Genomic DNA, 12148 nt, shown 5'->3' on the forward strand with positions numbered 1-12148 from the left:
AATCTCATTTTCTATCAGCAGTGAAGAGCATCTGAGCAGTCCTCATCTTCTACCTAAAGTGGACTATATTGTGCATTTGACAAATTCATCCCCCCCCCCCCAGCAGGCTGAATCTTCTTCAAAAAAATTGCAGGCCCAACATTGCAGCCAAAGTTCAGACTCCTTGTATGCATGAGTTGTTTACATGGTGCTGACCTCTGCCACTGAGAGAATTCATTAAGGCTGTTATACATTACATTTGATCAAATTGCAAATTTCAGGTTGAATTAGGTTGTTTTGAACCATTTCTATGGTTGGACAAGGTAAAGTAAGATCCCTGTGAAATGACCCAGGGGAAAAAAAAGTGAATTCAAAATAATGAAGTTATCACAATGCAATATAAGCTTAGGATTCATCTTATCAGGCAGTCATAGTAGAATGAAGCCTATTTCCACAATAAGGATTCATTGCAACTTCTGGGGGAAGTATGGCAATCTGAAGAGAGCTCTGCAAAAGTGGAGCTGATGACTGCAGCAAAGACCAAGGAACTGCTGAGTAGACCAGTTCCTTGGAACCTCTCCAGATAAGGAGAGGACGGAGGATTGCTCACATGTGCTTCGAATGGCTCCTCCTCATGAGGACACTGGAGGGTACTAAAGATTTTAAGCAGAAGAAAAATATATATACAAGCCTGTTCTTGATGTCAGTTGATACTGGGACTTACAAGATGACACTAAATGTTACAACTTTGGAAATATTAAAGGGGATCTTTGCAGAATGGAGCCAGAAATTAATAACTACAATATCAACACTGTCAGTACTTATGTCTGCTTCTATGGATAGACTATGTCAAAAAGATGTTAATGAAGGAACAACAGATGTGGAATACATTTTATCTGACAAGATAAAGTACTGAAAGTGGAACTACAAATGACAGGCCAAGAGAATTATTTGGAAAACAATGCTTTACTGGATATACAAAAAAAACTGGCTGAAGTTTTAAAAATTAAAAGGGAAATACAAATGATAAACCAAGAGAATGACCTGGAAAATGTTTTCTTATTCGATCCACAGAAGAGGCTTGTTAAAGACTTGAAGAAATCTGTGCAACGGGATAAAGAATTCAAGAGAAATCAAATCCTTTGACAATATTTGATTGAATGAAAGATTAAGACTGTTAGAAGTAAAAGAAAGAAATATAAAGCTGGTTTATTATCAAGGTTATAGTAAGAGGTTTTTGTTTTTGTTTTTGCAATGTTCTGGCAACCCTTTATGGACTTTTTGCTGATACCAGGATTGAACAGTTGATGTTTTATGGATTTGCTTATAGATAAGGGATGGGATATGGGATGAAGAGATCTGCTTAACCTTAGAAGGGGTAAAGAGTTATTTAATTTGTTTATACTTATTGTGATGAAGGTTGGAAATAATTTATGTATTTCTTTTCCTTTTACTATATCCTTTTTCTTCTTCCTTTCTTTTTCTTTTTTCCTGCACTTTTTATTCTTTCTTTCAATTCTCTTCTCTTTCTCTAAGTTTAGTTTGCATTAGTTTCTACTATTGTAATTAAAATTCTTAATAAAAATTATATTAAAAATAATAAGGATCCATTGCAGCTGTATTAACAATGAACCCCCAAATTCAGTTTCCAGACCAAATGCATGTTGAAGTTTTGTAGCACTTGTGCACCAAGCCTATATTTTATACCTCCCATTTAAGGGAATACAGCCATTTAACAATCACTTTCACTTCCAGAGTGGAATTCTATCTATCTATCTATCTATAAAACAAAGCTATTGGGAACTCTCTGGATCTTATTTTCGTTTTTTAGATCACTCTTTGAGTGTTGATAGTTTCCCACTCTCAGGAATGCTCACATGTGCACACAGAATACTTCAAATTCCAACAGTGACTCAAGTAAAAATGAAAAGTGGTTCCATAAAGAGGAAGGAAGTGTGATGCTCCTGAGATGCTAAAGGAAATATCAGAGGAAAAAAAAAAGACAACTTTCCAAAATGAAGTCAGCACACTTTAAGCCATGGAGAAGCTGAAGGGACCAGAATGCTTCCTCTAGTTGTTCATTATACAAATTTTCTTGAAGTCTCAAGGACTCATTTTCATGTTGGATAAAAAAGGTCCCAGAGAAGTAGGGAAGAAACAAAAAGCCTGAGGTGCTGCAAGTAAAGGAGCAGTTGGGATGATTTGCCTTGTGCTGAGTTACTCTATTATTGTGCATGTGAGTGATTTAGATACAGTCAAAAACATTTGGGAAAGTCTCTTGGAGATAAATGAGAAAAGATCCACAGTCCTCAAAATGCTTCTTTTAAAAAGCTATGCAACAAGCACCTGAAAGAATGGGGGGAATCTAAATTTACATAAAAATCAAATCAAAGATACAGCAAGTCAGCATGGGTAGCTAAACATGCTTATAGAAGAAGAAATGCTACTTGTCCTTATTTTATATTCATTGCCTAGAAGTTATCAAGCTGTGGTACATGCATGAGAAATAAAAGAAGCAGATATTTTGTAATAAATAACTTGCAAGACTGTAATCTGTGTAACTCATAAGGGCAAGATTCAGTTTCTCAATCAATAATCTTTTTGTACAACCAGGTGAAAAGAAAATAAATATTTCATTTGCAATTGTGTGGGTGATTTACAACTCAATTGCCCCAAGAAAGGGAGACAAGATAAACCTGTTAGACTGCATTTAAAAAATGATGGCTCACCTCAGCCAGTATAAAAAAGGTCAGAATGGAGATGGAGTAACACATGCAAAAAGAAATGAGCCACCAGATATGCATTTTATTGAAACTTCTAATTTCATTAAATGGTTGATTGAATTGAATGATGCACCTCACCACACCAAGGAGAAATAAATATATCCTCACATTCATAAATGATTAGACAAGATACACATTTACTAATTACTCAGTGAAAAGAGTCAAGTGATGAAAAAAATTAAAGAATATGTGGCTTTAGTGAAAAAGCAGTTAACACAGCCAACTACTTGCAAAAAAGCTCCCAAGGAAAGCCACAGTTGTAATACCATATGAAGTATTTAGTCCAAAAGTGTACACATAATGCAAATGAAAAGAGAACCAACCTGAACTGCAAATGTGAGAAAAAAAGTGATAAAAGATTTATGGAATCCTAGAACCTGCCACACAAACCATTAAAGTATGCAGCGTTGCTTATTTTGTTGAAAGGAAAAAGAAAGTAATCGTGACATGTCAGATATTGTCCCCCATGTCCAGTCAACTGGTGAGCAGAGACCACAGGCTTCCAAACAGGTCTTTATCACATGTCTTAGAAGTCAAATGCATGGCAGTGGATTAGTGCATGAGACAGGGAAAATGGGTGCTGGAGGCCCATGTCTTCAATACTTCATTACATATAGACCACAAGGGGTGGGTAGCGTTAAGGATTTATTCTGTATCCCCTTTTGGTCTATCACTTTGTCTGCACTTTTTCTATGAGATTGATAATCTAAGGTCACTTCCTTCTACCTTTTTTCCCAGGCACACATTTCACATATCCTTAGACTTTTTTCCTGGTAGGATGTAGCAAACTAGATATTAGGCTTTGACTATCCCTATAACATATTTCCTGTAAATAAATATCTTTTCTGTTACAGTTAGAAAACTTATTTCACTAATAATTGCACAGGTTAGATTCCTGCTCTCAGGAATGCTTACATACAGAGAGAGCGCACTTCAACCTGCAATACTGAGAACTCTTGAGAAAATCCAAAAGTTCTATCCAAAAGTTATGTACATTTCTCTAATAAACTATGCCAAGAGCATCTGCTAGTAACTCCCTGTAATGTATGTATACTTCCGTTTGTTTACAACAAATTGCAATTCAGGATTATTATAAATGGCATTATGAGAAAAGGATTGTGCAGCTTTCATCATATTCATGTCTCCTGTTTGTCTTGCCTCTTATCTCATTATTCTTTGTCTGGCTTCTAAATGGTAAACCTTGAGTGCAGTTACTTTTCAATTGAGTTTAAAGGAATAGCACACTTGGTTTGGGGGTGGGCAGTTGGAAACCAGACAGTTACAGGAAAGAAACATTGAATAGCTCAAAGATACCAGTGCATGTAAGACTTCTTGAGTGGAAAGTAGAACTCTCCCATGGTTATACGGTACAGTAATGTTTGATTCTTTCTTACTTTTAGGATGTCTATACCTGCATAGCAGTAGTGGGGAACCAAATCCTTTCTTTATGAGAATCCAATAAAAATTTCTACTGCAGCCTTCTATAGCAACCGATGCCTGCATAAGTTTATGCTACCATTTATATTCCTGGTACTTAACCTATTACAACTCCTTGCACTCTTGGGATGAAAGACAATGGTGAGAATGTTACAGCTCGTATTTCTGCAATAAGGGGAGGACCAGGGGTTGCCTATCCCTGATTTTTATCATCCTTAATTGCCAGATGGGCTGATTGAAGGGCGCTATAGGCCAAAATGGTTTGAAGACACATTTTATACCTAGAGAAGTAATTCTCACTTCTTATCCTTGGATAAGGTTTCTAATTATTAATGGAACCTGATGTTAACCAGTAAATAAAGCCTTCAGACTAAGGAGGATGGAGATTTCCCCAGCTTTGTTCTTTCCATATCTCAAAAGTTTATGGTAGAATCAAATTGAATTGAATTGAACATGCCTATCTGTTATCCAATTACTATATTTCTACATTACTACAAGTATATTTTGGGCTGTCCTGACATGATTTTTATAATACTCGTGTATTTTGGCCATGCAAACATATCCGTACCTCCTGACCTGAGAGACTAAAAAATTACGCAGAGATGGAGCCTGGAGGAAAAGGAAAAGTCGTCATGTCTAATGTATCTAACTTTTTCTCCCCTTGTCCTGTTTCTAGTGCATATCAATATTTCTTTCAAGTAGTCTGTGTTTCTCTGCTCTGGTGCCACAGTGACTGGTGCCTGTAACACTGCCATAATAAGTACATTCATAAATGCTTCCTTGGATTTATCTGCAAGCAGTTTAGGTCTTAAATATGAAATACAACAGATAGGCCATCATAATTTAAGAAGTTCTATATATACTGGAAAGGTTTCAATTGCACATTTTGCTGAAGTGTTTTTTTTTTTTTAATCATCATCACTGTCTATTTATGATGTCTCTGTAAGCTGTTCAATAAAATAGAATGAAACCTTTGGTATAAATGGATGGCTGAATAATATTTTGCCACACTGTTCAGTGTGGAAATGTCAACAGCATCATAAGACTTTCCCTGATTCTCTTGCTTCTGCTGTTGAATAACTACATGAAACTGCTTGGAAAGGTTATTTGTCCTTTCCAAAGTCCTCAGTGCTGCAAACATGGCCAACATGGTTGGTCAAGGCCTTCTGGGAGCTGGCATGTGGTTTGGCTCAAGCAGTGATTAATGCCTCATTGGAGGAGGGGTGGTGCTGACTGCCTCAAAGAGGTCATCCTTGGACCTGACAGTGTTGAATAACTTCCAGTCTCCAACCTCCCTTTTTTAGGGAAGGTTGTTGAGAGGATGGTGGATACTCAGCTTTAGAGGGCCCTGGTTGAAGCAGATTATCTCTAGACACTTTTCAGTCAGAGTTCAGGTTGGGTTACAATACTGCAACACTATTGGTCATGTTCATGGATGACCTCTGGAGGTCTCAGATGGAGGTGGTGCAACCAACCTAGCTCCCCTGGATTTCTTGGTGGCTTTTTGGTAGCATAAACCTTCTGGGCCAGCTTCAGGGGTTAGGAGTTGGGCAATACTGTTTTGCAGTGGTTCTGCTCCTTTCTCCATGGCCAGTTCCAGTTGGTGTTGGTGGGGAGGTGGGAAAAGGTCTAACTCTAGGCCTCTGCAATGTGGAGTTCAGGGTTCAGGTCTCTCACTGTTCCTCTTTAATATTTACATGAAACTGTTGGGTGAAGTCATTTGACAGCATGGAGTATGGTATCATCAATATGCTGATGATACCCAGCTATACATCTCCACCCCTGACCAAGCAGGTGATGCTATTTAAGTTCTGACTGGAGGCTGTGAGGGTCTGGGGACTAACTGGCTCCAACTCACCGTTGGAGTTGCTTTGGATTTTTGGCCACCCTGGAGTTGGTTGTGTGTCTTCTTTGACTCTTGGCTGGGTAGCACTTCCCCAGAGCTGGTGAACAATGTGGAGGTCCTCTTGGATTTGCAGCTCCTGCTGGAGGAGTAGGTGGCAGCAGCTGCTAGAGGGGGCCTTTGCACAGATTTATCTTGTGTGTCCATTCCTGGACTGGGAGGCATGCTCATAATCACTCATGCCTTGGTCACTTCCCAATTGGATTACTGAAATATGCTCTACATAGAGCTGCCCTTGAAGACCATCTGAAAATTACAACTGGTTCAGAATGCAGCAGCACATGGTTTTGGGCATCCCTCAGTTTGCCCATATTACACCACTGCTGTGCAAGCTGCACTGGTTCCCAGTTTTTGTTTTTGTTTTTTTCCCCCAGGTGCAATTCCAGGTGCTGGTTATCATCTTTAAAGCCCCGTGTGCCACATGACCAGGTTATTTGCAGAACTGCTTCTTCCTGAGGTTATCTCCACAGTCCACAGTATCCAGTAGGTTAGATACAGTGAACATGCTTTAGGCTCCTTTCCTTAAATGCTGTCATCCAGCAGGACCTAGGAAACTTACCTTTTTCTGTAGCGGTCCCTGCCATATAGAACATCTCCTCCCTGAATGCCTTAAAAAGGTAGTTCTTCCCACAAGTGTTGGGATAGGGTGAGACAAGCCTATAATTGTGTGTGTGTGTGTGTGTGTAATTTTTATTGATTTTTTTTACAAAGTCAAAACCTATATAAAAATCAAAAATAATATAGAAAATTGAAAAAGATATAAAAAGATGGGAAAGAAAGATAGATGGAAGAAAAATTGAATGACAGTATAGATCCATAAAAAGAAAGAAAAAAGAAATATTTAAAGAAGCAACTTCTGATCTTCTTTGCACAGTTACAGATATAGTAATACTGTTTCTGCCTTCCCAAATTACATAACCTAGTTCCCTTCTTCTCATATACAGTCCTTTTTAATCAGAGATTAACCAGAGATCAGCCCTTTTAAATCAGAGATTTAACCAGAAATCACCAGTTCATTTTGTTGGAGTTTGTGCAGCATGTGCAGAGTGCTGGAAAGCATTTGGCACAAGAGAACAGAAAGAAGGCACCGGGCATTTCAATAAAAATAATTGTTTTCAAACAAAGCATAGAACATAAACAGTTTCCTCATCCAGAGTCTCGGAAGGGCAAAGTCCTTAAATACAAAAAAGCATATGTACAAATACATGCACACACACAAGTGTGCTGAGCAGAAAGAGAGGCTGCAAACAGAAGAGGCAAGCAAGCAAAGTTGCTGGCTCTGGCAGAGCTGGCTTATTTAAATGCAAATTAAGCAAGGACGTGGAGGACAGGTTTCAAACTACAGTTTCCCCATATAAGGTCATGCAACACTTAACCTCTCTGACCCCTGGCCACATTTTAACCTGAGAACATGAAGCCTGACCTTCTGACTCTGCCAAACACTTAAGAAAATGATTGTTACCATGGATACCTGTCTACCTGGCATCTCTGTGACTTGCTCCTTGCACAACAAAATACCAACACATTTTTATCCATTTTCAGCAAAAAAGTCCATAAAGGATTTCCAGTCTTTTGTAAAAGTAGTTATTGCTCCTTCCCTAATCAAACAAGTCAATTTAGCCATTTCTGCAAGTTCTGCCATCTTCACAATCCACTCTTCCATTGTGGGTATTTCTGTATTTTACCATCTTTGTGCATATAATAGTAACTGTAATTGTTGATGGGTTGGGGACTGTTGTTTAGAATGCTGGGATCTGTTTTCTTGCCTTTCTTTGGTTTTTACTATTGTTTTGTAAGCTGCTTGTGGCACATAAGATGGGCGGCCATATAAATTAATTTAAATAAATAAATGTTAAATAAAAAATAATATGATGGTGATGCATGGCTTTATATCTCTATTTTGTGCTAAGCTGGAGATGCTGTGGAAGTCTTGACCTGGTATTTGGAGGCTATTAGAATATAACTGGGGCATAACAGGCTGAAGTTGAATCTTAGCAAGATAGAGTTGTTTCTTCAGAAAGGTTATCTTTCAGCTCTGGTTGTAACTCTGGATGGGATAGCACTCCCCCAAGTGAAGTGGTCTGCAACTTGAGGGTTTTCCTGGATTCATAGCTACTGCTAGATAGGCAGGTAGAGTTGGTGATTAGGGTTTGTTTGCCCAGCTTTGGCTGTGCCAGTTACAGCCCTACCTTGAATGGGAGGCCCTGGCAATAGTGACTCACACCATTATTGATTTGACTATTACATGTTCTACATGTGGCTGTCTTTGAAGACCACTTGGAAACTACAGTTGGTGCAAAATGAATCAGTCCACTTGCTGTTAAATGAAAATTGCTGTAACCATGTGATACCTGTGCCACAGGCCATGGATTGGTTACCAATAGATTTCTGAGTATAATTCACAGTTCTGTTTTTAACCTATAAAGCTGTATAACTACATACCTTTGAGTCCACCTTCTTCACCTGGAACTGACCCACTTAGTCTGTGTTCCCTAGCAAAATTTTCTAGTGGTTCCCCACTACTGACCAGTTAATGGGTCAGGAGCTCATAGACAATATTGTGGCTCCTATGCTATGGAACATCCTCCTTGATGCTAGATTAGTGCCTAATCTAGCGGCCTTCCAGAAATTAGTGAGAACAGAGTTTATCTGGAGAGCCTTTGAGGGACAATGGGTGCCACTATCTGAGTTATTGCACAGTTAGAGTGTTATTTTTAGTTTTATATAGTTGTTCTATTGTTGTAAAGCACTGGGAGTCTAAATAGATTGTGATAGTATGTACACAGGATAAATAAATAATACGTACCACCTGTTGAGAAGATGGGAGTTAATTCACAGCAACTACCCTCTGGGACAACATCCCCCTAGAGATGTGTGGGCCCGCCGACCCTATTTAAACAACTCCTTAAAATCTGGCCAAGGTTTCCCCAAGCCTTGGGCTAGAGTGATTGATTGTCCCCTTGTGGAATGTTTGTTTTTGTGATATTAGTGTTCTTTTTTTGAACATTTATTCTATAGGCTCTTTGTATTATTCTGTTTTTAATTGTACAATGTACAATGCCAGAATCGTGATAGAGTTCAATGCCAAATAAATAAACAAATCTGAACTGTGCTACTACAGGCATATCAGCATCCAGCACAATAGACAATCTCCTCACTTTTAAACTAGGCAAGTGCATTGATTTCAGTGTACATGACTTTAGCATATTCTGTCAGGGAGAAAAGATCCTTTACAACTGAGTCCTTCACATATCTACTGAAAAGTTACTTCCATCCCATTCTATGTAGCTTATTCCAAAGTCAGTGGCTGTAGGACTGCAGACTAAAAACATGTAAGAGTAGAAGCATCAGACAGTGTCTGAGAATCAGGACATTATGCAAGAGTGCCTGTATTTTAATCTGTGAAATGTTACAATACACAGATCTCTCCTATTTTAAATGAAGCAAAATGTTCTTCACAGCCCTGAAAAATACAGCTAATGTAATTGGTACATCAATATGAACTTTTATTCTACCATTCACTGGGACCATCATGCCCTCTAGTGGCATGTAAGGAGCACCTGGATCTGCAAGCAGTCTTATTCTAGCCAAATCACCAAAATCCTTAAACTGATTTCCCCTCCCCACATTTGATGAAAAAAGTGCTGGGTAATCACTCTGCAATCTACTTGGTACTTACAGTGAAATTGTAATAGTTCAATATTGATACTGTGTAATCATGACATTTGTTTAGGTATTTGCTGCTTAATGCCTGCAGCAAATAGATGCACCAGAAGAAAGAAAAAGTTAGGTTTGGATTGCTGCCTTTTGGAGAATAAAAATCCAGTAGTTCATTTTCACATAGTAAACAGAGGCTAGGCACCCTTCTATCAATTCATAAAAATGATTAAATATTAAATGTGCTGACTGGAATATTTGGCTGATTGCAGTACCCACAAGCAACCCACACAGGGAATTGGTTCATCGCTCCAGTGTGGAATGGGAATGTACAAATCTCTCTGATTCAACTTGAATAGTCAGTTTCATTCAAAATGTTGAATCATTTCAATTTATGTTTGAATTTGAAATATCAAAATAGTTTAATTTGGTATGTCAAATCAGAATGGTATGTTTGGTATGTTCCATTCAGTCATGCCGGCCACATGACCACGGAAGTGTCTACGGACAAACGCCGGCTCTTCGGCTTTGAAACGGAGATGAGCACCGCCCCCTAGAGTTGGACATGACTGGACTTAATGTCAAGGGAAACTTTTACCTTTACCTAGTATACTTGAGGAGAAAGATTCTACCTGAGTAGAGGGAAAATTGAAAGACAAAGAGGATACCGCTTTGAGGAGTATACCACTCCTCAATCTAAATAGATAAGTGAGGATACAGGGCTTTATGGGATCAGCCAAGTCCAGGCAACACTGTATACTTTGGATTACTGTGTGTCCATTTTGAAGACTACATTCTCTTTGAAACTGGATTTCCAAATGCACACATTCAAATGTTCACTCAAAGGACTATTTCATTACAAGACAAGAGAACCTCCCCAAAAATCATGACAGGATGATACTCTAAGTCAGGACAATAACTTGTCATCTATGGAAGTAGACAGAGGCCATCAATCATGTATTATGACATGAGTTGACAGTGTTCTAGGTTGTCAAGCATCATTGCACATAGTTTTTCTAATACATGATGAATCTGACACCCCAAAATTGATAAAATCTCATAAATCTTTTATTTGATTTGGATGGGGAAGGTGGGGCAAGATTTGGGAATCTTGATACATGTTGATACTTACAGACACAACTTTCCTGATTTTTGTCTTTTTTAGCTTGTGTAGAACTGAAAAAGCTGGGAAAGGCTTATAGATGTCAAATATCTTGAACAGTACCACCTATGGGTAGTTGTTTAATTCATTCTTTCCAGAATTACTAAGCTTTCTTCAGAAAAAAAAAGTCAAAGGCTGTCTAAGATTTCATTTCAAGAAAGGAGAGTGAACTTGAACATTCTTCTTCTTCCATAAGAATAAGATGGAATAAGATGGAAGAGATAATCTCTCATTGGATGAGAGAATAAGATGAAATGTTAATATTTTTCTCTCTATCTCTTTAAGTCAGTCATCTCATAGTAAAGAGTTCAGACTGTTTTGCCAGTTATTGAGTTTGAGATTCATGTTGACATGATGGGATGATCTAACGATCCAGTTGTTTCTGGATCAAGTAGGAACATGCCTATAAAATATGTTAGGGAAAAATAGTGAGAAAAAGAAGCACTCATCCATCCTGAATCTGAGAGGTTTTTGAAGTATTCATGTTCTAACAATTCAAACACAATCTACTTTTGATCCAAAGATTTATAGAAGCTGTACTGAGCTATGACTTTTCCCAATGAAATCCCAAGGAAAGACATCATCAGGAAACTCCCCTCAGATTAAAATAAAATACCTCTGCCAATTTTTTAAAAAACCCAGTTCCTTTAGCTGCTAAAAGTGTGTGTATGTGTGTGTGTATTCTTTCCTGTGTTTATCCCAATTCTGCATCGTGCTTATAATAAGTGTTCTGTGATGGTGGTTTTGACAGTAAACATGTTTGTTTATTTGTTCAGTTACACAGTTCAATATGCCCCTAAGGAGTTGTGTGACAGCTCAGAAATTTAAGTTTAGAAGGGCCGGCAGATGTGGAAGGACAGACAAATTGTGCCTTCATCGAGGGTTATCGTGTATTATAGTAGTTTTTATTTACCTGAAAGCAAATCACACTGAGCCCTCAGGAGATCATAGGCGCCACCCTGATGCCTTGCAGAGCATTTATTCTCTGTTCTGTTGATTCTGTCTCAGCCCAGCAGAGAAACCAACTTAAAGCATCTCTGATCTCTGTTTGAACATAAAGGGAACCTTTCCTCTGCCAAATGTTCTGACTGCTAGCACACTTTTTTCCCTAATAGTCCATCAGAATATGCCTTTCTATGACTTAAAATCAATATTCTGTGCCTTGCACTACAGGATGATAGAGAACAGACCTGACTGCTTGTGTATGACCCTTCTTCAGTACTTGAA

This window comes from Candoia aspera, chromosome 2, assembly GCF_035149785.1.
Source record: "Candoia aspera isolate rCanAsp1 chromosome 2, rCanAsp1.hap2, whole genome shotgun sequence".
Taxonomy (NCBI): domain Eukaryota; kingdom Metazoa; phylum Chordata; class Lepidosauria; order Squamata; family Boidae; genus Candoia; species Candoia aspera.